The 27739-nt window shown below is 45.5% G+C and overlaps 1 long non-coding RNA gene across 1 annotated transcript; it reads left to right on the plus strand.

Annotated features, from left to right (window-relative positions):
* Positions 1-27739, plus strand: LOC128104414 (uncharacterized). Its single transcript, XR_008215988.1, has 3 exons — positions 1-164; positions 23327-23361; positions 24076-27739. It is a non-coding gene; the product is annotated as an uncharacterized LOC128104414 (long non-coding RNA).

Consider the following 27739-nt stretch of genomic DNA (forward strand, 5'->3'; position numbering starts at 1 on the left):
AGGTCACAGGCAGACAGACAAAAACACACACAGTCTGCCCATTAGTCCTGCACAAAATGGCCACTGGACACAATTCATCAGCCACGGTGACCACGGAGGACAAGGAAGGACGGTCTTTCCAACTGTCTTCTCTACCCAACAAACCCTCTGGTGTAAGCGTTCAGGTAAGGGCTAACTTTCAGCACAGGCTAATTCATTTATCCTCAACAAGTGGGCTATTGATTTTTGTCTGTTTTCAGAACAGCCTGGGGTTTTCTGAATGACAATCGCGTCCCCTACTTAAAAAAAAAAAAAAAAAAAGAACCCTGGGATTCTGGGGAAATGCTTTTTCACTCTTCTTGACAGGCTGGCTCTGCGTCTGGAGCCATTCACTGATTCAACTGGGTGCCGCTAATTTCCAGCTTCTTTTCACCTTGTCCTTTCTGAGTCTGGCATACTTCTAGCCTTTTAAAGTTGACAGGTCAAGAGGACTCGGCTTTGTTCTTGGCACCCCTATGAAGAGGGTAAGAAATGTCCTGACAGAAGAGGAACAGTGGAACAGGACATAGTTCTTTTTCTCGCTTTCTTTCTTGGTCTCTCACTCTCTTTCTTTCTTTTTCAATAATCAATTTGTAAAACAAAAGTAAAACAATTTGTAAAAAAAAAAAGTAGCCCCACATTCCAACATTCCAAAAGGAATAAAGAAGAAATTCATGTGTACTGCATATACGGCAAAGGACATCCTTTATATAAACCTAAAGAGAAATGATTTAGAGACTATATAAACATTTAAATGCCTCCAACTTTTCAAAGGAGTACTGAGTGGAAAAACAGGAGACTATAATATAAGCCAGACAGAATTTAAATGAATTATGTGTTTGGTGTTACTTAAGTTGCTAAAGTGTTAATAATAGCTCAGGTGCCAATTTTGACTTCATTCAAGAAACTCTAATGACTGGTTGTGGACTGTTACTTTGACAGTCACAGATTCTAACTATACTGTGTACCAGTGAACAATGTCCTTAATCTGCCAGGCCATTCCTCTGAAAAGAGTGCATCTCCTAACAAGAAGGTACCTGACAATAAGATTAGGAGTTCTGCCCGGCCAGCCAGAGCTGCTCACTCAAGGCCACACTGCCAAGTTCACAAGGAAAAGAGGGCACTTCAACATCTTTTCCATCTTAACTTACATGTCAAGGGGTCCACATCTGGACACGGAAAACAAAGCAGATGGTGAACAACCAGTACACACTCCATCAGGGTGGTGGCTTGCACATGGCCCCAGAGTGCCTCAACCAGGATAAGCCAAGATACCTGGACATTTGAATCAAGGATGCTATAAAGAAAGGGGGCATGCCTGTTGGTACAAACAGCCAGCATTGGGTTTCTGGGCTGTGCTATCATTTTTTTTTTTAAAAATGATATTTTAAGAATTGCTTATAGTGCCACAGAGATGGCTCAGATGCTTGTGACCAAGGCTGGCCATCTAAGTTCAATCCCAGAACCCACACGGTGGGAGGAGAGAACTGACTCCCACAAGTTGTCCCCTGACCTTCATACATGCACCATGGTATGACATGCATGTGTACATACACATAATAAATAAACAAATGTAATATAATGGCTTTTTCAAAAAACTGACCGTGAACAGATTTGTCTTATAAAGGATGGCAATGGATACTTTCAAAGCAGGAACACAGTTGTGACTTTGTTATGTTTGGCACAATGGTAAGAGGAGACAGGCGAGCCCTTTTACAAGGGGAAGTGGAAGAAGTGTCCTCTGGAGCACCCTCGCCTCCCTTTCACTGAGAATGGAAGACTGGAGGCTCCTTTGAGGTGACCCCTTTCTTTGTGTTGTGAACACACAGATTTTGTTTTGAAGGGGAAGTATGGTGGGCTAGAAGTCAAGTCACAAGTATAGATTAGGTACAGGGACACAGGCTGAGGAGATGGCACACGGGAGGCAAACATCTGTAATAATAAGAGAACAGAAAGAATGGAGTACTAAGAGGGTAGGTCTGCAGGAGTCCTCAACTTGCAGAGTTTGGTGCCATAGAAAAAAAAGAGAAAACCCCATGGCTTCGGAGGCATGCCAAATTTCCCCTTTTGTCTCTTAAAAGTTTTATAAAGGAAACAAAAACCAGAACATTCCAAAAGGAAAAAGAAAACAGGGAGGGAAGGGGAGTGGGGAAGAAGAGGAAGGGGAGAAGTGGGGGGGGGGGGAGAGAAGGAGTGGGGAGGGGTAAGGAGGGAGGCAGAAAGAAGTTAACTTCAGGCCGGGTGGTGGTGGCGCACGCCTTTAATCCCAGCACTTGGGAGGCAGAGCCAGGTGGATCTCTGTGAGTTCGAGGCCAGCCTGGGCTACCAAGCGAGTCCCAGGAAAGGCGCAAAGCTACACAGAGAAACCCTGTCTTGAAAAACGAAAAAAAAAAAAGAAGTTAACTTCTACTATATAGCATTGATAAGAGAAAGACATGCAGTACTACAATATTTACTTTATATAGATAAGGTCACTTATGGAAAGCTGGCTAGACTATATTTCATAACAGACTCATGGCATTTTGTCACTAAGAGCCTTGGGTCTGAGAGATGACAGTTCTCTCATTCCTCTTCTCTTCAGGACTGCTTCTCTGCGGGGAGCTTAGCATACAGGGTCTCAGGGAAGTTTGCTGAACAAAGAGCCATGGCCACACAGGACGGAAGTGTGCAGGGAGCTGGCCTGAAGGAGGATGGCACTGGGGACTTGAAGGTATCAATATGGTGGAGAAAATAAAGGCGCCCCAAAGTGTCACCTTTGGCATACATGTGAGAAATCCTTCTGGATCCAGCCAGGTGCAGAAATGTCTGGGTGTGCCTCAGAATTCAAATTTTATTTCCTTTTCTTTTAAAATTTTATGTATTATTATTGTTGATGTGTGTGTGTGTGTGTGTGTGTGTGTGTGTGTGTGTATAAGAGATATGTGTGTGGAGGTCAGAGAGCAACTTTGTGGAGTCCGTTCCTTCCTACTTTTACATGGGTTCCAGGAACTGATCTCAGGTCATCAGGCGAGTGTGACATGTGCCTTTAACCATTAACTGAGTCATCTTACCAGATTTTTTTGTTTGCTTGTATTTTTTAGACAGGGTCTTACTATGTAGCCCAGGCTGGCCCCAAATTCAAAATTCCCAGCCTCTTGAATGCAGAGATTACACACATATCCCACCATGCTTGGTTCTAGTTTTTGAGGTTGTCCACTGGTGTTCAAGTCAGATGGAAAGCAGTGCGTTACTCCTTTGCCCTTCTCCAAACTTCACAGGGTCCAAGCAGTTAAACAACAAAATAGTGTCTGCAATTTCAGCTTCATCTCTGGTTCTAAACCCTGTCTTAACTTATACAGTATTCTGGTCCTCTCAATGGAGTGTCTGCAGGGAAGGTCGGTACAAAGATAATGTTTGACCAGGCAGGACAGAGCAGCTGCCTTCTTCTCCAAGTCACCAGCTAGATGTGATCTAAGATTTAAACTCTGAACCCCAGATGCCACATCTGGGCAATGAAAATGGCAGTCCTGTCCCAAACTGCATGCCACAGCAAGGCAAGAGGCTGTTGGGGGTGACATGGAGCAGGATGTTGGGTAGAACTTGCTAAGTTAGGTTGATAAAAAGGGATTGAGGATGTAGCGGGAAGGGGCTCAGATAGTAGAATGCTTCTCCAGCATTCACAAAGTCCAGGGTTCAACCCTTAATGTAGCATAAACTACGTGTGGTGCCACAAGCATGCAATCACAACACTTAGGAGGAGACTGGTGACCAAAAGTTCAAGGTCATCTGCTGCTCCATCATCAGCATGAGGTCAGCCCTGGTTCTCTCGGGGCTTGTCTCAATAAGGAGAGGAGAAAACAGCCTGGCCCCGCTATCTAACTCCCCGCTTTCACAATCTGTAAACGGCTGTGGGGTTGAGAGTGTTCAATCTCTCAGAATCCAAGAACACAGAAAGGTTCCCATCAGGGAGAAGAAAAGACAAATGAAAACCATTTAGCATTGACAAGTGAAAAGGACGGGGATCAGACCATAGAGACAGAGCCTCGGCATTCACATTTGCCAAGCTACAGGACTCGGTGAATTGTTTCTTCAAGCCTATGTCTTCTCAGCTACAAAAAGGATACTGTGGACCAACAAGATAAAACAGTGTGACCCAGGGCTGGAGAGACAGACCAGGAGGTAGGAGGCTTGCTGCTCTTGCAGAGGACCAGGGTTTAGTTCCCAGCATCCACATCAGAGGGTTCACAACCACTTGTAACTGCAGCTCCAGAGGCTCAGATACCTTCTTCCTGTCTCCTTGAGCACCCGCCTCCCCAACACACACACACACACACACACACACACACACACACACACACACACACACACACGAGGGTGCTAACACAGAGACACAAACACTCACAAATTTAAATATATATATATATATATTTAAATTTTATATTTTATATATATTTTATATATATTTAAATATATATATATATCTTTAAAAAGTCACGTGACGCACTCCCCCTTGCTCGGGCGCAGTAGTACAGCGGCTGTTACAGCACCATCACTTGTTACTATTTTCCTATTGCTAACATGATGATTCTCAGAGCCAGTATCTTTTTGAAGAGACCTGGCAGGAAGCACACGTCTGCCTGAGATCTCAATTTATCTTTTGCATGCTAAGGGATGTAGCTCCTCACACAGTGCCTTTCATTGTCAAGCCCAGAAGATCTCCATAGCAGAGACTGTGAGGATAAAATAGGACTGGGAAAATCCCACAAAAACAGGTACCATCCCCAGTACCTCTGTGCCCTGACAAAAGAGTGATTCTCTTACTGTGATTAGTTCAAACCAGTGAATTAAACCCAGAGGAATCACTTTCAAATAAGACTCTAATTTCAGAGACCCAAGGAAGCCTGCATTTTAATAAGATATTTCATTGTTATCCCAAATACAAAACCATTGTTTGCCTGACTCTATAATGTATTGTTAGACAGACACTGCGCTATTACTGTAGCAAAATGAAACACGCAATGATCTCGCTAATAAAACAATTGGATCATAAGGCAAAACGGAGCTCGGCACTTTAAACAGAGCTGAATACCCCTGGGTGGTGATCTGCATAGTCTAATATTCCCAGTTGGAATTTCACCTTTCTCTACTCTTCCGAGATGAAAATCATTGCAATAGCCTGCTAACAATACCATTACAGTCTCCTCAACTTAATCCTTTGTTCCTCCTGAAGAAAAGGCTGCTTGCTGGATATGAATATTCTCCACGACAAATTCCATCAATTAACACACTAGCATGTTCTTACTCGGCAATAACAGCTTCTTGATTAACATGAGAAGGTATATATTTTGCACACCACAGGCAAAGCTATTCTGTCCCCTATAAGGGAGAAAAGAAGTTAGTTTACAAAGGTGTGTGTGGGGGGGGATGCTAGCTTAAAAATAACACGATCCTCCGTCCTCACAGTTTTTCCCACCTGTGTTCAGTCAAGGAGGGCAAGGGAGTCCCTCTCAACATTTTTGTCTTTTACTCTTCTGGGGAAAACTTAGCTGAGCTGACGTCTCCCTTGGATTCTACTCTAGTTGTGTTCAGGAAAGCCAGAGCTGAAAACCTGCCTTTTTCTAACACCCAAGAGGCAAAAAACAGCCTAGTTTCTGTTCACTACCATGAGGTAGATGTAAGGTGGTGGGTGGGTCATGAAGACAGAAAGGGCGGGCTGATTCAAGGAGCCTCTCCCCCACCCCTGACCCCAGCAGCTGTGAAAGACAGAGGGCAGTGGCTGTCAGTGGTACTCTCTGAGTCCTGAGGGCCTGATCTGTACTCAGCAGCCAGAGTCAGCTGTGTGCCTGGACAGCAAGAAGGCTGCTGGCCACATCTGGTGCAGGTTCTAGAAGCACTGTCCTACTCTACTCCTAAGTCTGCCCAGAGCCATAGATGCCCCTGCCAGCATTGAGATGGCTGCAGGACTGGACAGACTCCTCCCTAAAACTCCAGAGAGGGGCTCAGGTCACCCCACTCAGTGATCCATTCTTTATAGGTCTATGCCACTGTGCTGAGAGGTTGAACATTCATCCCCACAGTCGTTGATCAGAGGATCAGGGGTCCAGCGCTGTCTCTATGTCCTCTGTCTAGACTCATGCTTTTCCTGTCACATCATCTGCTCTGGTTTTCATCTAGTACTGGCAGTTACCTACCAGTGTGCAAGATTCTAGTCTCAGGGCTGACACTGACTAGCTGGCAACAACAAAGCCAACTCTCCACCTCCTCTTTAGACCTTGGCTAAACAGAATGAAGATGCTGGTTTCGGGGGGCACGGGTGGGGGGAGGGGGGCACCTGCTGGCCTCTTGCCCCTGTCTTCCCTTCCCTGGGCACAGACTTCTGGCCTATGCAGGGTTGAAAAGAAATGAATCAGGGGTTGACAAGATGGTTTAGCATGTCAAAGTGCTTGCTGCTCGGAACTGACAGCCCGAGTTCAATCCCTAGAACCCACATAGAAATCTGGGTATAGCAGCACTCATCTGTAACCCTACTCCTCTTAAGGGGCCTGGGGGGCAGATGAGAGGCAAAGATGGGATCATCTGGAAGTTTTAGCGGGGACAGAAACAAGCGAGACAGAGAGACCCTGCCTCACCAAGGTAGAGAGAACATACCCTTGGAATCTGCCCTCTGACCTCCATTCGTGTGCTGTAGCGTATGCACACAAAATAAATGATGCAAACAAATAAGAATAAAGAAAGTAAAAGAGAAACAAATAATACTCTAGCCCTTAGAGTGGGCATGACTTCACATATAAATCCTGAGCCTCCGAGACAGGCTTTCTCCTCAGCCTCTCCTTCTCTCTCTTCTTCAACCCCGTGGCCCTGTAGAGTCTAAGCGTGTGCCCCAGCACTGAGATGCACCCTCTGCCCACCAGTTTCTCCTATAAAACACAAACCACAGCAACAGAGGGCTGGAGCTGCAGCTCTGACCCTTGTCTGAGATCCCACCAGCTTCTCTGGACTCACTCACATAGTCAACCTCCAGGTGACCGCTACACTGCCTTTTATCAGCACATGGTCGTAGTTCAGCAACTCTCACTTAGACAACAGCCAGTCTTTTCCTTGGAATGGACATTATTCTGAAAGCATTTGTGGACTGAGGCCCCTTAAAAAGTCCCAGCATCCCCTGCTCCTATGGGGCCCTTTTCCTCGGCTGTACTGTCTGTCCTGTGAACTTCCTAACACTGATGTCTAGGGACATGCCCTGGTACACCTAGGTCTCAAGGTGCTATTCTGACACTTAGGAGCAAATGGTGATTGACAGGGCTGGGTTTTGCTGCATTTCTGGTAAAACTGTGTCAGGAACGATTAAATGGTGAGGGCTGGAGAAGAGATGATGTCCCTCTCTGGAGACTGTGTCTACATGCAACTGGGGTCAGTTTAGTGAAAAAACCAGTCAGAGAGGCCGTGTGATTGAACTGACTGCCAATTCCCCAGCCAGGGCAGGCAGCCTTGGGCTATGTGGGGAGCAAGGCAGTCAGCCTTTTGCTTCTTTTCCATTTAGAACACATCTCAAAGTCTCCATACCAGAGATAGAGATTCAGTTCAATGTCTTTGGATTGATTGATTAATTTAAAGCCCCTGAGAGATCCTGTGGGTTCACAGATAAAGCCAGACAAGCCCAGAATTTTCCTGTCTTCCTCAAAAGTGGGATGTTTCAGCCGCAGCCCCCTAATTGGAGATGATTTACATTTTTGTCTTGATCTCTGCATTGGAGAAGAGGATGAGTTGTCATCAGCAGCCACTGGAGCCTGGCTGAGCAGAGCTTCCCAGCTGCAGCCTATGCCTACATTCTTATCTTATACCGTCCAAACATGGAGCAGTGTCCGTGAACCACCAAGCCGGGTCTGGCTCCTCTAACTCGGGGATCCAACAAGTCTTGGTAGCAAATATTAACTCTGCCCCATCTCAGTTGCCTGAGAAACTAGCTGGAATTCCTCTAGCCTCGGCTGCTAGGATAGGAAGTAGCGATATGAATGGGCTACTGAGACCAAGGGCTTAGGAAAGGGCCATGTGAAAAAGATGTCCAATAATCGGTACCAATAAGGGCTGGGGAGACAATTCATTTGGTAAAGCTGACTTGAATTTGATTCCCAGAAATTATGCTTAAAGAATCTTGCATGGTTAGTTGCTTACCATTCCAGCCCAGGGGAGTCAGAGATGGGCAGTTCCCTGGGACTCACCTGCCTGCTAGCCTTGCCTACTTGGTGAATTCTAGGCCAATAAGAGAAAACAAAATGTGGGATACCAACAGTGATCATATGGTTGTATGGCCTCCACATGTATGTATGTACACATACATGCATAACTAAGCCTGAAAGTTCTGCCCATCCCCGCCCCCCCCCCCCCCCCCCCCGCTGCCGCCGCCCACACAGGAAAGGTATCATGAAGGTAACTAGGAGAGAGCCAAGAGCAGTCTCACCACACAGCACCAGGACAGAAGGGCTGACATTAACACAGGTGCCTGAGTGCTCATTCCAGATGTTCCACAGTCTCCTGGATCTTAATCACTTCTACATTTTCCTGGAGAGATGCCTCCCTTTCATCCAGTGTGGTGATGCTGAACGATGACTTCTTTGTAAAACGCTTGCCTGTTGGCTGCCATAAAACACACCAAACCCTGAATCACATAGTAGTCTCTAATGCAATCTACCTATAATGTGGCTTCACCACGGCCTACCTATGTGTTTGGTCTAAGTCTCTCCAAAGGGGATCTCCCATCCTGCAAAGAGATCTCTGGCTATTTGCTAAACTATATAAAGCAAGAAGAACCAAGACATGCAGGGGGCAGTGGAGGGGAAGAGGGGAAAGTTGGTGGTAATACCTTACAAATTCAATTTACATTCTTCCCTTGATGTTAGCCCAATCTGAATGAGCTTTTCCAAAGCAAGCCGGCATTTGAAATCCTCCTGCATGATAGATGGCCTTACATATTTTAAAACACCGTGCCTTTAATAAACTAACCTGCACAATGTGGTCATAACTGGTTCTAGAATATTCTGATAGCAAAACATTTTCAGTTTCTGGGCCAGAACTGGACATTTCTTCTTGGGAATATGATGTTTGAAAATCAGTTCCTCCTATTATAGATTTTCCCCTCAGCTTGTAGAAAATCCATGATTCCCTAAACATTGGTCTTTGAAAGCACATTGACTAAAATCTTCATGCTTAATTCATGAAGCGCAGTCTGGAGATTAGTAGAGCTGGACATAGACCGGGAATACTTTATCATATTCTAATAAGCAGAGGCTGAAAATTGCATTTCTAAAGCTACAGTATTAAAGGGCATACCGCAAAACATGACCCAAACATAACTCAGTAGTTTTACAGTGCCTGAAAAGGCTTTGATATGATAAAGTATGCTGACGATGAGAATAAACACAACTAGAAATTTTTGAATTTAAAAAGGAAGAAAAAGAGGGGGGCATGTGAAACTTGGCAAACATTTGGTATATTTATGGAAAATATATATATATTATAAACTCATATATTGTGATGCTTATAAACAAGTATGGACAACTGAGTCACGAGGTGGTAGATCATTGTAACACTGCAGTGTAGGAGTTTGGAAAGGCTAAAAACATGAGAGATGGGAAAAAATAAATAAAGCGAGTGTAATGATGTTCATTTAAAGGGTGCCAGAAAAACCTTTCTTAAAATAGGTCACTGTGGACAATAATGTGTGTGGTGGAGTTCTGGGGGGAGAATGCTTGATGGTATACCCTGGTGCTTCTTAGAAAATGGTGCAGTGTAAAAGACTGCCTGAACACTCTCAACAGCCATATACAAAAAGGAGGCAGGATGTAAAACAAAATAAAACAAAATAAAAATCAACCACCGACTCCAAATGTATAAATCAGCAGTATATATAATAGGAAGGGCAGTGCTTGACACACAGTTGGGGCTAATAGTATCTGAGAGATGGATGGATGGATGGATACCCAAGGGAGTGAGAAAGCAACTGAAACAGGAATGGAGGGATGAAAGGACAGATGGATAGATACATGAAGGAGTGAGAAACCAATAGAAACAGGGTAAAATAGATGGAGGGATAGATGGAAGGGAGGGAGGGAGGGAGGGAGGAAGGAAGGAAGGAAGAAAGAAGGATAGGAAGGAAGGATAGGAAGGAAGGAAGATCTGTGAGCAAATGAGAAACTATGGAAATAGGTCCTATCTCATGAGAGCTCATGGGGACTTTGGTCTACTCCATAGACCTGCTAACTCCCGAGATGCACTGGCAACTTCCCGAATCAGCATGCTCTGGGAAAACAAGGAGCCAGAATTCAGAGCAGAAGAGATGGTAAGCTGAGGACACAAGGGGTCTGTCTTTAAAGCATCTGCAGAGCTCACGTGTGAATATTACTTAGGCAGCATGTTTAGTGAGGCCGGTGTTAGCGGCAGCGGGGGTGAGGGGTGGGGTACTTTGAGATTAGACTGATGGCCTGTGGAATCCCCACTCCTCAAAGCTAGCCGTCATCACCGCTGAGATCAGAGTGGAAAGATCAGAGGCACTGAACTCCTGCTGAGCCTATGATTTTATTTTGATGGGTGTGCATTCTCCATGCTCTCTTCATTCAGTTAATGAAGCAGGGCTTGTCCTCCTCCTCCTAGGCCCTAGCTAACTCCCAGCTGAATCTCTATGAGGACTTCTAATAACATTGTCTGAGCTTCTACCCCAGGAAGTTCCAGAGCTTTGTCACCTGCCCTTCAGCTGGCCTGTCCTTCCTCATCTCTGTGTTCCTACCCATCTCAATTTGGAAGTTATTTTAACACCTAAGAGGCCCTCAGTTATTCCTGCCATGGGTTCCACCACACCCTTGTTAAATCTCAGCTAGCACACATCTGTATGTTACAGGCTCTCAAAAGGCCATGACCCTGACAAGTGATCCTTGCACTACAAGGCCTATTAACAGAAAACTTAAACTTTAAAAAAAAAAAAAAAAAAAAAAAAGGAGCAGAAAGAACAAAGAACGAAAAACTGATCACATTCCCCAAATGTAGGAGTACCACCTGCCCCAGCACGAACACTCTTGGTCTACACATGCCACCCTTTGAACACTGAAGTTTGAAGTTTGTCCCTCTACTGCATCCAGGTCTTTGTCTGCAACTGATCCACTTGGGCTGGGTTAATGTGTCAAGTCTCCTTACTGGCTGGTCAGGAGGACAGGGCTCTTCTCTGCTCAATGTGAAGGACACTGCTTATGTCTGCTAGGGGGACGGAGTGGGGAAGAGAGTCGATTAAGGACCTCATCCTTAAGACATGCAGCCTCGGACACAGCCACAGGAAGGAATGAGAGAACACGTTTTCTGCCAAGGCATGGCCTGCCCTTGTTCATGGCATGGTCTCAAAAGAAGTAGTCTGCTGCACGCTGGATGGAGGAAGGAGTCTTGTGACTACCTCCTGGGCCTATGGCAGATGACAGACCCCGAGAAGACTGTGAGAGGCATGTGAGAATGCACAGGCTCTGGTTCCGGTGTCAGCAAAGAGGAGAGGATGCATTTCCGGTTGTTGCTGCTTTTGTGGCCTCTCTGGACCTGGTGGTCCCCAGCCTTCTGCGACTGTGCTATCTAATTCCAGTTCTACTTTGGCAGCCAGCCATGATGGGAGTGAAGGACATGCCTACACCCTTGGTGGCTGAGCTCCTGTAGCAGGCCCTGTGGCGTATTCCCCAACACGGAGCCCCCAAGCCTCCTGATGAAGCATTCCTCCTCCCCCGCAAACATCGCCGGTTCCCTGGGCATTAGCTCTTTTGCACCAGCCTTTGACAGTGAGGCTGGGGTTGCTGTGAAAGGAAACCCTGGCTTCCCTGAGAGACCAGCGCTTCTTCTTCCCTTAATTATCATTCTTTACTTGCAAGATGCATCGGCTGCTATTTAAATAAACAATGGGGGATTTGGAAGAGAGATACTATGAAAATGAAGTTGCTTTAATTTACATCCCAAGGGACCAGGGCCATGGAGTTCTGTGAATGCCAAATAAATAAATAAACACTTTAAATAAGAGTCAAGTTGGGGATAGCCTATGAGTTGTAAAGGGGACAAAGGAGCCAAGGGTGGCCTGTGATTAGATCTTGCATTGAGCATGTGATATCCAGGGCACCTTTAAAGGCAGAAGACAGAAATGCAGTGGGAATATCAGCCCCTTATGGCAACAGAAAGGAAGGAGGTGGGGATGTCAGAAAGATGTCCACATTCGGGATTTCGACTTCCTTTATGGGTTTTGGACCATGGATGGTGGGTAAGGTCAGCTTCCTGCACCAAGACTAAACAGACGGAAAGACTAGGAGATCCTGGGCTCAGGCTTCTTTGTCCAGAGTCAGGTAACACTCAGAGAGGTCAGGCTTTTGCCAAGGCAGATGCAAAAGGATGCACTGGTTTTGGGTTTTGCTGTTGTGGCCGATTGCGGAGGAGGAGAGTCTGGGGAAATCTCAGCAACTGAGTTTGCATGCTGTGTGGGGTAAAATGAATCCTTGCATACAGACATGCCCATGGGTTAGTTTCATATGTGGGGTTAAAAAGGCCCCGAGGATGCCAAGAGATAAAGCCGAGGACAGGTTAAAGGATGGGCATTAATAAGACAGAGGAAGGGCACGTTGGGAAGTGACTTTATAAAGCTCTTGCTGGGGACTTTACGAGCACTGTCGAACCTCATCACCAGACTGATATTTTCCCATTTGGTGGGAAAGGAGACCGAGACTTCCACAGCATTTCTGATTACACAGCTGGGCACAGCAATGGGATCCAGAGGCAGCTCCATCTCTCCAGCTGCCAGGGGAGAAAGCCAGGGTTGTTTTGTTTGTTTGCAGCTTGGAGAAAAATGAATGGACCAGTCATCCCAAGGGCTCTGACTGTCTGTAGCCCTCCTTCACCTTTGCTGGCTCTGTCTTGACCTCATCTCTGCTCCTCTGAGTCTCTTTCTGTGTCAGTTACATTTATTTATTTGTTTATTTATCATTTATTTATTTATTTATTTATTTATTTATTTATTTATTTATTTATTTATTTATTTATTTATTTTCTGCAACAGGCAACCTTCTCCTGTGTTGCCTGGGAAGACACTACTACATAGCAGTGCCAGGATGTGAGGTGTGTAGGGCACAGGTCTGCCAAAGCTCCTGCACCAGCCACAGGACAGGATCCCAGGGAGGACTTGCTATCATGGCTCCTTGCACGTTCACTCTTCTATCCGGCACAGGGCAGGGACTGAGAGCTGCATCTGGTCACACTTAGACCAGGTCACTAAGACTAGCACTAATGGTTGTGGTTTTTGTGCGTCGTGGCATGGTCTCTGTCACAAGGAGGGAGACAGGTATGTCACAAAAGAGAATGGAGCATTGGAAATAGTACCTGAGTGACAGGAAAGATGCTAGGCGAATAAAATATTAGTTACAAGAACAACAACGAAAAAGCCAGGACCAGTGAGATGGCTTAGTGAGTAAAAACAGCCGTGCAAGTCAGGTGGCCTGAGTTCCTTCCCAGGAACCCTCACTAAGATAAACAGAGAGAGCTAACCTCAAATTTGTCCTCTGATCTCTGCATACATGCTGTGGCTCATGTGCTCACACACACACACACATCATGCACTCACTCACAACAATGAATAAACGTTTTTAAATTGCAATAAGAATACAATAAAGTGAAATCCAAAAGAATTAGAATGGGCAGTGTGGCCCAGTGTGTTGCAGTCTGTGCCTACAATGGCCATATGGGCACTACTATAAATTTACCACTAGGCTCAGGTACTTGCTTAGCATGCACAAAAACCTGGTTCAATCGCCAGTACACTTAAACTGGGTGTGGTCACTCACACCTGTAATCCCAGTACTCAGAAGAAGGAGGCAGGAGGATCAGGTGTTCCAGGTCATGCTTGGCAGGATAGCAAGTTTGGGACCAGCCTGGACTACACAAGGCCCTATCTCAAAACCACAAAAGAAAAGCAAAACAAACGAACAACAACAAAACCCAGGATAGAGAGAGAGATCAACTTGCCCCACAAGTCTGAAGACTTGAATTTCATTCCCAGATCCCACATGCAACGCAGGACATGGTGTTGCATGCTTGTAATGGGGAGCTTGTAGACCTGACAGCCTAGTCTAATCGGTGTGGTCCCAGGGAGAGACCAGATAGGTGGAAGATCAATAATGAGGAACAACACCCAAGGTTGACCTCTGACCTCCACGCGCACCTTGGCACACAGGCACCTATACATGCTTACACACCCACAGGAACAAAAAGAACAGACTGACTACTACAGTCAGGTCCTTATCAGCAGCAGCCATGTGTGCTTCCTGGCATATGCTTGGACACCCCACCTGCCCCCCACAACCAGGCCATGTAACACCAGGCCTCCTTTTCCAACTGTAATAAAGGCAGAAAAAGAAGGCAAGGGAGCTCTGTTTCTCTCCCCTCATCTTCCCCCTCTTACATCAGTGACCCAGCTCCTGCAAACCAGAAGACGAAGGAACTCCGTGTCCTGAGCATGCGCACACTCACATTCTTGTCCCTTTTGTAACATGCATAGTCTTACAGCTATAGTTCAGTTCAGGAGCTCTCAGGGAACTGCATTTAGTCCTCTATCATTAAGTATTGCCTTGAATGGTCAGCCTTTCCCCGAACCCCAGCCTGCAGCCGAAAACCCCCAGTTTTGACTAAGTGAAAAAGAACCTGACCTCTAAACAACCAAAATGTATTCAAATTAAATAGAATTATAGTCATTTTCTGAGAAGCTTCCTTGACTAACATTTTTTTTAATGCCACACTGCTCCTCATTTTCACATATGAGCATCATATATTGTAATACGGAATGGCTATTGACTGTAGCTGAGGTGAATAGCCACACATATTGACCTCAGAGGTAAATATTGACGGAGACAAAGGTAAAATCGATGCTTACCTTGAGGGATAATAAATCTGGATATCTATTGACATAAGAAGCCGATAGACACATTGTTATAAACACTTACCGTTGGTGTCACTTGTGTGTGTTTGTACAGTGGGTGGCCAGGAGCTACTCTAGAAAAATGGAGACAGAAGTGGTAGCTCAGAGAAGCCACCCTGGTGCCTTCTCCTCAGTCTAAAGGCTCTCAGTTTGGTCGTCCACATCTGGCTTGCAAGGTAGATAGCTCTAGGTATCCCCCCTCTGGAAAACGGTCTAACCTGCATCTCCAGGAAGCTTCTAGAATGAAGGTGTTTATACTGGTTATTCTTTTCCCAGGAACAGAAAAGACTGACAGTATGATCTCCTCTGCACAGGTTGGTAAGCCTGGACTTTTCGAGATCATACAACTCATTAAGTTTCCAAAGACAAATTTAAAATTCAGTTGAGGGCCTGTGAGACGGCTCAGCAGGTAAAAGTGCTTTCTTTGAAGCCTGGAGACCTGAGTTTGATTCCTGAAACTCACATGAAGGTGGAAAGAGAGAATCAACTATACAGAGTTAACCTCTGAACTCCTTACATGTACCATTTTATGATGTGCTGATATACACACATCCTCTCCCCCCCAAACACACACACACACACACACACACACACACACACACACACACACACACACACACACAAACAGTAAATAAAACTAAAAAAAAAAAGTTGTCTGGTGTTAAATTTGGAATGAGTCTTCCACGCCACAGTGTCTTGATAAGGATAATCAGCCTTGTCTCCTGGGGATAGAGGTGAATGTCAGAGAAAAGGGAAGACAGAAAGTGGAGGGAACGAGGAAACAAACAGCCCACATTTGGGCTGCTCAGGACAAGCCTCCATACGAGGATGGTATGAGCTCTAAGTCTTCAGTGGCATTTAGTACAATGCTGTCTGAAGTCAAGCCAGGATAGGTCTGTTCAAAGTCTTTAGGGAAACACTCCCGTGTTTCCAAGGGAGGCACATGAGGCAAGAAGGGGCTTCCTCCACTCACATGCTATCTGATTTTGGTACTGGGAACTGCTACAGATATTTAAAAAGTAAGAAACAAAGGCAGAAGTTGATATGTCGAGTCGCTCCTTTGACTATGCTACACTACCCCTCTCCTCCAGTTGGGTGACACATACTTTCATACTTTGGCAGGAGGGCTGCACTGAGCACTGGGCTGCTGCATGCATTCAGCCTGGTTCACCTCAGCCAGCCAGAGGAGGTGTCCTGTCACTCTCTGCTTTATACACAGACAGACATGGACTTGGGAATGTCAAGGGTTTGTGGAGCAAACTATAGACTTGGGAAGCTGAGTTCTTGACTGCTTCTCGGCAGACAGACCAGCTCCACCTCCCACCGGAATCTGCCATGAGAACCATGAGAATCTGCTGGAAATCTTGGTACTGCAAATGAAATCCACTAGGGCTGGTGCTCATCTCCTCCACTCGGCCTTGCAACTCCTTCAGGCATGTACAGGGCTCGCCCTCTCCTTACTCTCTCCAAAAGTCTCAGGTTTTGAGACCTTTCACTGAATTGCAAGTTATTTCTCCAGGCTTTCACATAACACACCAGCTACAAGAGTACCTGGCTATGTCTCCCTACCCTGAGCTCTGCCATCCGTCAATACACTTGGTGCTATGAATTTTCCTCCTCTACCCTGCTCTTTGGAAAGTCCCAGCTACCTCCTGGACTGTTAGTCTTCAAAAAGCACCTCAAAGGACACTAAAGTTGAGGAGTGTTTCCTGAACCCTTTGTGATCATCATTTCTGTCCTCCACATGACTTCTATACCAATATAACACTCTAACACTCTTCCGATTTTTTATTGAATTTATTTATTGTCTGTGTGTGTGTGTGTGTGTGTGTGTGTGTGTGTGTGTGTGTGTATGGGCTCACGCATTGTGATTTGTATGTAGAGATCACAGGACAACTTTAGAGAGTTGTTTCTTTCCTCCCACTCTGTGGGTACTGGGAGTCCATCTCAAGTTGTTAGGCTTAGTGGTAAGAGTCTTTATCTACTGAGCCACCTCACTGTAATGATCCTCTTGTTAACAGTATCTGACACTCTCTCACTTCCTCCCCCAAGTGCCCATCAACTAAGGCTAACTATTTTCCTATTTGGGAAATATTTAAGGGCAGCATTTGTATTTTACTTATTTCCTTGTATCCTTGTATCACGGAAGAAGAGCCTGACGCACAGAGGAAGACCAATGTTCAATGAATAAACCATAAACTTCATGCGCCGCCACCACCAGTGACAGTCAGTCTTCTTGGGGAAATTCTGAACAATCCTGTTACCTCTTTGTGGTTTTCCATCCTTTCTCACCCCCCAACTATGAAGGGTTAGTGCCTTACAATTCTTATTCTACAGAAAGGGTAAAAAAAAAAAAAATCAATCCATCCAGAAGAACAAAGCCAAGGGACAGGGAAGTGAGCTACCATCAAGAGAAAGTAAGGAGACACACACTTAAGCTCCAGGCTGATCCTTAAACTGTATCTATACACACAATAGGGGCACATTATCATCTAAGTACAGCCACCTCTATGCCCTTCCTGGAAAGCTATGCTTAAACTCATACTTCTCTGCTGTAGCTACTTTAAGGTGATCAAGGCCCCAGTGAGGACTCAAGCACTGAGCTATGATATGACCTGCTCAGGTGGGCTCCAATGTGCCATGTCAGGCAAGCTAGAGAAATAACAAGGATCAGAGTGAAATTGGACCATTCCTCTGCAGATAGACCAACTCCACCTCCCACCTGAAGCTTCCATGAGGATCTGATGGAAATTCTGAACTGCAAATGAAACCCACTAGAATTGGTGGTGCTCATCTCTTCTGCTCAGCCTTGCAACTCCTCAGAACCAGGGAAGGAAGGAATAAGTTCCATGTATGATAGGCCTTGAGGATATGGACAGACATGAGTGTCAATAAAATCACAATTAGGTGAATCAGATGGCCAGGTCACCATGTGGTCCTCTCTAGGAAGATCAGTTAATGAATAGAATAGCCTGAAATGCTCTTCATTTGTGCTTTTCTGTTTTTCTACTTTGATTTTTACTTTACTTTCTCCCTCTTGCTTCCTTCTTGGCAGTTAACACAATAAGAAATTCTTTAAAAAATAGAAAAAAAATAAAGGTGCACTCTACATGCTCCCTGGTTTCCAAGAGAAACGCTACTCTTAAACTGGGTGGTGGTGCACACCTTTAATCCCAGCACTCTGGAGGCAGAGGCAGGCAGATCTCTGTGAGTTCGAGGCCAGCCTGGTCTACAGAGTAAGTTCCAGGACAGGCTCCAAAGCTGTACAGAGAAACCCTGTCTCAAAAAAACAAAAACAAAAAACAAAAAAAGAAAGAAAAAGAAATACTAGTCTCAAATGCTGTCAAAACTTGAGCATTAAAACATAATTGGTAGCAGAAGAGACTCAGAGAAGGATGGGAGAACCCTACAGATCCCTGACAAGGTCAGCATAAGGAGGCTGACTGGGATGGAGTACATGTCTGTTCGAGGTGGCAGTGCTCTCAGACCGAGCTTTGCAGACAGCCTACTGAACAGTACAGAAAGGATGAAGGAGGAAAGCACTTCTTCCTGAGAAAAGCCAGCTCCTCCTCCTTTCCCTCCTCCCCATTCGATTTCTCCTCCACTCCCATTTTCACAATCACCACCATCATCATCATCAACATCATCATCACCATCAGCATCACCACCACCATCAATCAGCAACACAGGGACTCCTGGGCTTCTCCAACGAGTCCATTCTGGATTTAGCTCTTTATGCTCAGCATCATGCTTAGCTATAAAGTGATACAGGCTCAGTGAGATGGCTCTGAATAAAGTCACTTGCCACCAAGCTAGGTGACCTGCATGCAATCCCTGAAATCCACGCGTGCGAGGGGAAATAAATGACTCCAATCTTGTCCTCAGACCTCCCCATGCATACTGTGGTGTGTACACACCTACCCACATACGTACATAAATATGGCGTTTTTGTTTTTTACTTAAAGGGGTATTTCTGAGGCTGGAAAGATGATTCAGTGAGTTAAGGCACTTCCTACCAAGCCTGATGACCTGAGTTTGATCCCTAGAATCCTAGAACGATTTCCACAAATTGTCTTCTGATCTGTACACATGGCTTGACTCCCTTCCCCACCCCAACACACACGCACCAGTGAATAAGTAAATGAATTTTTGTTTGTTTGTTTTTTTCCAGACTTGGTTTCTCTGTGTAGCCCTGGCTATCCTGGAACTCGCTGTGTAGACCAGGCTGGCCTCGAACTCACAGAGATCCGCCTGCCTCTGCCTCCCGAGTGCTGGGATTAAAGGCGTGCGCCACCACCGCCCTGCAGTAAATGGAATTTAAAACATTTTAGATGAATGCAGGGATGCTAAATGAACTTGCAACATTGTCTAAGCAGATGTGCATGGCGTTAGAAGGCACCTGGAAACCTTGGTAGCAATGACCATCACATGAAGACTAAAGGTCTGCAGGACCTTACGTTCTCTGCCTCAAAGATGTCCTCTTCTATAAAAAGCGGACTGTTTCTTCACATGGCCTTGGTAAATCTGTGATTGCAGCAGTGAGGGAATTCTACTTAGGTTCATGACCTGCATGCAGCACCATGAGGCCACTCACATTCAGGGCGAGTGGGACGGTGCAGTGGATAAAAGCCCTTGCTGCCAAGCCTGATGACCTGAGTTCGAAATCCAGAACCCACAGTGGAAGAAGAGAACTGACTCCTGAAAGTTGTCCTCTAGTAGTAAGCAAATGCATGCACCTGCTCTCTCTCTGTCTCCCTCTCACAGAGAAGAAGAATCATCATCATCATCATCATCATCATCATCATCATCAACACTATAACGAAAACAACCTTCAGCAATCACGAAGGGCAGCTTTTGCTGTTGAACAAGGCTTTCTGACAGGCAGGCTCCCTAGGATGCTGAGTAGCCCTATCTTGTCCCCTGGGGGTCAGAACAAGTATTTGGCAGTGGCAGCCTCAAGAAGCTGGGCTGCTAATTTAAGGCAATGGCCTGAATCTTCATTATCTGTCCTCAAAAGTCCATGTGCCAGGCCTCCTGTTTGCCAAGTGCCCAACCTGTTCAATTTAGGGCTATTGTCATCTGGAGAGTACTTCAAGGCTTCCTCAGGAGCTGCCTCCGAGACTTCCCTTTATCCAGCTCCCTGGTCAACCCTGACCCTACCTTGTACCAGCGCGAGGCCTGTGGGCAACAGTGCAAAAGGCCAGGGTGGTGGGGCACTGCCGGGACAGTCCCTTGGGTGGGCGGGCGAAGTTCTCCAACGCTGAGTTCATTTGTATTATAGCTGCCACAACTACAAATGAGCAGCTTAAGTCCCTTGTAAACACTCCAACCATTTCCTAGAAGGGGGAGGGGGGCAGGGTTGATTTACATAACCATGAGTAAACAGCAGGAAACTGATGCTACTGAAGAGAGTTAATGTTTCCTGACAGCCATGGATCAGGTCATCGGGACCCATTGCGCAGCTACCAAAGAAGCCCTTGAGCTGAGACGGCAAGCATGACTTCACTGCCCACGCCATGTCCACGCGTAGCTCCTCAGAACAGGACCAAGACCATGACCAAGCAACGCTCTAGTTGGGCCACTTCCTTGCCTCTGCTTCCCATCGCCAGTGCCGCAGAAGGTCCCAGGTGTCCAGTGCCAAAGACAGTGACATTTCTTCTGGTCAACCTCATTGTTTACGGTAATCAGGGGAAGACAGTGAGCAGACCAGGATGCCAAGTGATCGCTTGTATTGAGATAATCAATAAGACACTTATCTTGAAAGATTCATGCAAGTTTGGAATCAATTATGAATGGGATGATGATAAAACTCGATAGGAGAGTTGCTGTATGGGTTGTTTTTCAAACTCTTAGCTGAGAGTTAGGCTCTGTTTTGTTGGTTTCTCTGAAATGTCATAAAAATTTTACAATGTGTGCTAACTACATTACATCATTACGGAATAGCAAGACTTCCACATGCCTTGGTAGGGCTTTTCAAACGCATACTGTAGGATGTTGGGACAGTTTCGTGTAGAATTCAAAGTGTGTGAAGAGCTTCCATCAAGATTAAAAGGAGTTGAAATGTGGTATTTGATGAACACAGAAGGAATCTGACCTGAGATGAAAATGTCCCTACTTATAGGCAGATGACCTTGAGTGTATTACTTAACCTTCCTCAACCAAAATTACCCATGTCTAAAAGACTACAATGATATCTTCATCCTGGCAGTCTAGAGAAGAAGAAGTAAGATTATTCTAGGCCTAGTATATTCCCCAAATACATGAAAGTCAGTAAGTGTTATTCATTCTTAACATCACAACTCTGACTGGTTCACAATGCATAAAGTATTGAATATTTCATCCCCCACTTTCTCACTTTTGTTTATGTATGTGGGTGCAGCATTGAGATACAGAGATAGGATCTAACTATGTAGCACAGGCTGGACTTAAACTCATGATCTTCTTGCTGCAATCTCCAAAATACTGGGATTACCGGTGTATAGCACCAACATACCCAGCGTGTTTTCTCACTTGTAGCAGGGAGAGTAACTGTTCAGTGCAAGGTTGTTGGGAAGGAAATTCAATAGTGAGTAACACAGAATCTAAAACAGCAACCAAGAGATGCCAAGTACTGGAGACGACAGCTTGCATTCAGCAAGAGGAACAAAACTCAAGAACAGGAAACCTGCTCCTCCATGTGGTAAGGGAGAACACAGAGGCTTGGGCAGACTGGTCTCGACTCAGGTCACTGGCACAGTGACATCATGAGGGAGCTGTGACACACACGTTCCAGAAAGGTGGGAAGGCCTGTAGCTAGCACTGGAGCACAAGACAAGACAGTCCAGGAGTGGAGGGATAATGCAGGGTCTCTGGAACTGGCAAGGTATCCACGACAACTGGGAATCTGCCCTTGTCTGGGAGTGGGGGCAGGGAAGAGGACAGGAACTAGGTCCCCTGGAGCAATCTGTATTCAACTGACTTGGAAGGAGGCACCATCTGAGTCAAAGAATCTTGGTGACTGCCATGGGAAAAGAGAAAAGAAGAATGCAGAATACTGAGAGACTCCTGGGGGCTGACAAGTTAATGCCAAGTCCCCATCAAAATTCCAACTGGGGGCCCGTGAGTGGACTTAGCTCTGGGGAGTCCAAAGCAGTATGAGTCAATCCAGCAACTAGCAGGATCTTCCTCACGGGACAGAATACTGAAGGAGGCCCGGCTTTCTGGCCAGCAGCCAGGGTACTAGTCTCCATTCAGCACAGGATCCTGCCTAGGACAGAAGCACTGTCTCCTCCTGGCCCTAAATAGATCAACACTTGGCTTGAGCTTGCAGATGACATTTCATAGGCCACGCCATTTAAGCTGTCCCTGTGGTCAGAAATAGCCCGGGGGTGGTCAGGACCACAGCCTTGTAAATCGGACACTATATTTAGTTCACACAGATATGGCTGAAGGATTTCTTTTTAGGTTCAGGTTTTGAGTAGCAGATCTTGTAACTACCTTTGCAAAGGCCAGGGCTTAGGCCTGAGGAGAATGGGGAAGCAGGCCAAGCGACCAGGTCATCTCAATCCTGCCATTTCAGTGACACCAGCCCTCAGGGCACTTCAGTTGTTGGAGAAACCAAAATTTCTGTTGAAGCCGGAGGAAAATTCCCTCAAATTTTATTCTGCAGTACTGCTGACATGTACTCAGATACACAAAGACTGAATGTTCTGCCTGAAGAATCTGCACATGTGTCTCTACACACATGGATTCAAGTCACCAGGGTAATACACAGTATGCCAGAAGACTCCCTCTGGCCTTCTGAGATCTCCACCTCTTAGCAAGGTGAACTCGGTCCTGACTTCTCTCTTCTGCAGAAGCCAGGCCTGCTTTTGACTCTGGCACAAATGGTGTCACTGACTAGGTACTCATGAGGGAGCTGTGACACACACGTTCCAGAAAGGTGGGAAGGCCTGTAGCTAGCACTGGAGCACAAGACAAGACAGTCCAGGAGTGGAGGGATAATGCAGGGTCTCTGGAACTGGCAAGGTATCCACGACAACTGGGATGTCAAGTGTCTAGCTGTTTTCACCCAACAGCATATCTACCTCTCAAACTTCACAGTGCACATAAAAGTCACACTCCCCTGCCGTATACTGGCTCTTGTTGGATGCCAGGCTCAGAATAATCTTTCTGTTTAATCCTGAATGTGAACACAGCAGATAAGCAATGTTATTCCAGCCTGACTAATGAGGAACTGGGAGCCAACGAAGTTTAAATGGCCAAGTGCAGGATCCCAAGCATGGAAATTAGCACACTGGGGCCTGGGACATAAGAGTTCAGATGCCAGAATGTTTCTCCTGGCCAACATGAATTCTTTGTTTTATGCTTTCACAGCGCTGGGGACTGAACCTGAGTATCACTCAAGTCAGGTAAGTGCTCTACTGCTCACCCCATTTCCAACTCTAAAATGAGAATGCTCTGCATGATTCTATTTTACTTTTTGGTAGGGCTAAGGGTTGAACACGGGACCTCCAGCATGCTAGCTAGGCAAATGATCTACCATTGAGATACATCCCTAGCTTCAGTTAGCTTTTTAAAACAATGAGTTTTTTAAATTTACGTTTCATTGTATTTCTATATATGCCTGTATAAGCACTAAAGATGTACATGTGGAGGTCAGAGGAGAGCTTGTTTGAGTTGGTTCATTCTTTCCACCACGTCTCAAGTCATCAGGCTTGGTAGTTGGAGCCCTCACCTGCTCAGCCATCTCACTGGCTCCCCAACTGGCTTTTGATTTTTCACAAAGTGGTTAGAAATGGCCCACATAGTCTTCTTTACTAGTGTTTGACACACTGTCCATGGCAACAAACGTTAACTACGGTAATTGTGTTGATTACTGTTCTCACTGCTGGGACAAATTATCTGTCAAAATCACCCGAAGGAAGGGTTTCTTTTGCCTGCTTACAGGACATCCACAGTCGGGAAGTAGATGAATGTAAGGGCTCAGCTCAAGTTCTTCTTTTCACTTGGTCCAGGATCCCAGCCCATGGGAGAGTGTAGCCAACATTTAGGGTAGGGCTTTTCACCTTGATTCACCCAACGTAGACACTCCCTCACAAACATCCCCTGGGTTTGTCTCCTAGGTGATTCTGTTTCCTCTCAAACTGACAATCAATATTAGCCCTCATAATGAATGATAAAAGAAATGATAATGATGCTGCTGGGCCTCGAATTAATGTTGAGAAAACAGAGAAGATGAAGTTACGCCAGGTCCTAGATTTCAAGGATCTCACACTTTGCTACAGAAGACAGGAAATAAACACACAGTTATAATTGTACACTGTAAATACAAAGGGAGAGAACAGGAGTGTACTGTGCACTACAAAGAATGGAGAAGCTTGGACAACTTTCAGAGAACAAGAGGGTGGTGGACCCTCAACAATGGCACGTAGCCCTGATGTGAAGATGCCGCCCACATTTTCCCAGGAAGCATTGCTCTGAGGGAGCTCAACTGCAGAGGACTCCTCAAAAACAGTCGTATACAGGCAGCTTTGCCCTGGACTTCTGCTTCTTCCGTGTTGGTGTCACTTCACTTCACTTTGAGTGGATTACCAATCCTACCTCTAGGGATGTAGGTTCCCAGGTCCTTCCCCTATGGTCTGGCATCATCATCATGCCAGCTTGGGAAGAAGACTGTGTACCCCTAAGACGTGCAGCCTTTCTTAGGAGCTATTCTGAGTATGTATCGCCACAAAGCCTGCAATCTACATTCCATTTCATAACCATAGACTCTGCTTCAGAAAAAAGATAAACCTCTTCTAAGCAGAGTCATTCAGAAGAAGTTTATTGGAAGATATCACGGTGGCCCTGATCTGATACTGGGTATCCTGAGTTCTAGAGTGGGTACATGGAGCAGGTCCAGGGGTTGCCAGAATTACCCAGACAGACGAATCCACTCTTTGAAGCCAGTGCTGTCCTGTTCCACACAAGGAGAAACTCATGCCAATCCCTGCCCTGGCTCCACCCACTCCTGTTGAGCCTCAGCGCCTAGCAGCTGTCTGAGTGGGAAGACTAAGATACTGTAAAACACAAATTTTTCCAAACTTTAGAAGATACTCCAAGGAAAAGACACAAAAGGCTAAAGTTTCAAGAGCAAAAGACCACTTCCTCTGACTCCTCTCTTATTCAAGAGCTCTGTGCAGAGACAAGAGCACTGTGAATTCCTGCTTTTCTCCCTTGCAGCTGAACTTGAAGATGCGTGTGTTTGTGCATATATATGTTCCTGCATGTAGGGGCCAGAGGTCAGTATTGGGAATATTCCTCCATTGCTTTCTACCTTCTTGTTTTTTGAGAAAGGGTCTCTAAATGAACGTGGAGCTCATGAACTCATCAAGACCAGTAGGCCAATGAGCTCCAGGGATCTTATGTCTCTGCCTCCCCAGAGCAAAGACTACATGAGCATATCACCACACCGGCTTTTTCATGTGGGTCTCAACCATCCAAACACAGATCTTCATGAGTGAATAAGAGCATTTTACTGACAGAGCCATCTTCCCAGATCCTCAGAGTTTTGAAAAGGTCTTCCTACAATGAAGTCTAACATACATGAGTTGGACAGCAATTGACATAAGAATGTGACTTTTGGAAAATAAATTTTGACATTTAAGAGGACACAAATCTGTCCTATTGATGAGGTACATACTCTGCTACATTGCCATCTATGTTAATATGATTTTTATCTATATTCAACAGCAATCTCAAACGACAAGCATGACATGGCGTAGCGGCAATGGGCATCCAAAGTATAGATCTCACTTTATTTTTACCTTCACCTGACACACTTCGGCCAGGTATTGACCACGGAGAAGCATTCTTCTGGCCGTAAATCCGATCAATAGCTCACTCATGCAGAACATACAATGTACATTTTCTGCTTATAAAAAGCCATGGATAATGAGCACCGATTATAGCTCAGAGAGACCAAAGACGTGAGTGCATGTGCTGTTCCTTCTCAGAGGACTAACCTGAAAATGATCTTTGCCTTGCCTACAAATGAAATATTTAAAACATTGTTTTGATGGCCCAAGGTATGCCTGACATATTTGTCGATTTTCGCAGATGCGAGGAGTGATTAGATTTGGGGGTCAGTTACGATAAGGTCATCCAGAGACCACGCATTTTAATTTCAAATTCAGGATGACAAACCTGATAAGCAAAACTTTATAAAATAAAAGGATATGAAATCAACTTACATGACTAGTTGGTATGGGGAGAACTTTTGTATTAGGTCCTGTCATCTAAAGGGGACCTGGTGTTACAAGAGAGAATTTCCCTGACAAGTCACCTTGATGTGCTAAGGCGCAGACAATGCACTGGGGTGAAGGACTTCTGTCCACGGTGGCCTGGATTCTCTGTGTGGAGAAAAACTGTGTTGAGGTGTTTATTGGTAAAGAATACATTCACGGGGCTGGAGAGGTGGCTCAGTGAGTCAAGATCTTGTCACCCAAACGTGAGGACCTTCATTTTGAATCCACAGAACCCATGGAAAGCCAGGCATGTTAGTGAGCATCTATAATTGCAGCACTCCTATGATGAGATGGGAGGTGGAGACATGAGAATCCTCAGAAGCGTGGGGCCAGCTAGCCTGGTGTATGCAGCCACAAACACCAGAAGCTCAAGCTGGGTGGAAGGTGAGGACCAACACCCAAGGTTGTCCTGTGGCCTCTGTGTGACCCAGTAGCCTGCAAGTGCCCCCACCACAAGCAAAAACACCTCCCCTACTCCTCCCCCCCTCTCTCCGCGCCTCTCTCCCTGGCACGCTAGAGGTTTCTCAATTGTCTAGAAACATCCTGGCCATGAAAGTGGGAGATAGCATGGCAAGCAGCTAGCAGTGAAAACCCCAAAGGGTTAAACTGTAAAGACAGTGAGATGGCCTAGAAGTGCTTAAAACTCAATTAAAATAAAACCAGTCCCTGTTAGTTCTCCCCAGCCAGATTTAAGGTTCCTTCTGTATTATCTATTCATATGAAAGCGGGTGCAGCAATTGAATATTGAATTATGCTAACCCACTTTCTCAGCTATAGAAGACACTGGCTTCCAGCCCAATGAATACAATAGCCACATGCTTGAGACCTTTAATTATCTAATTAATGTAGTGTCATTTTTGCAATTAATTCAAATGGCCACATATAACTTTTTTCTTTTTAAGATTGGAGTTGTAAATATTTTTAAAACACTTGTTATATGTTGCATGAAAAACAAAACAAAAAAAAGGACCAATAAAGCTCTTAATTAAGAAACGTTTTTTAAAATCCTCAAACCTATTCTAACACGGTCAAAGGCTGTTTCTCATGACCTGTTCATAGATACCCTTTAGAAACTTATTAAATTGAACTTAAGAAAACGAATTACCATCTGCATGGGCAGGTACGAGAGAAAGGAATTACAAGGAGTGTTTGAAGGAGGAGGGGCAAGGAGATGTAGTAATACACATTAGGAATCCACTCTAATGAGGGCTATCATAAACGGCAATAAAAGTGGATAATAATTCTAAAAGTTCTCACACAAGACCAGTCACTTTCTTCCCCTCCCCCACCACTTCACTCTTCATGCAGCTGGATTTGAACGTGAAATCCTTCACTCTTGCTGCCTCTTTCTGCAAAGCTGAGCGTTACCAGCACTTGAGCATTCGGCTGAAAAAGGCAATGTGGTAGAAAAGCATGCTCAGGCTAAAGAAATCAGTTCTGTGCCATTTGCTCAGTCCTTCCATGTGTTCACAATGGGAGTAGCGGTGGTGGGTGGGGCGTG

This window comes from Peromyscus californicus, unplaced genomic scaffold (assembly GCF_007827085.1).
Source record: "Peromyscus californicus insignis strain IS unplaced genomic scaffold, ASM782708v3 Scaffold_8__1_contigs__length_139910024, whole genome shotgun sequence".
NCBI classification, from domain to species: domain Eukaryota; kingdom Metazoa; phylum Chordata; class Mammalia; order Rodentia; family Cricetidae; genus Peromyscus; species Peromyscus californicus.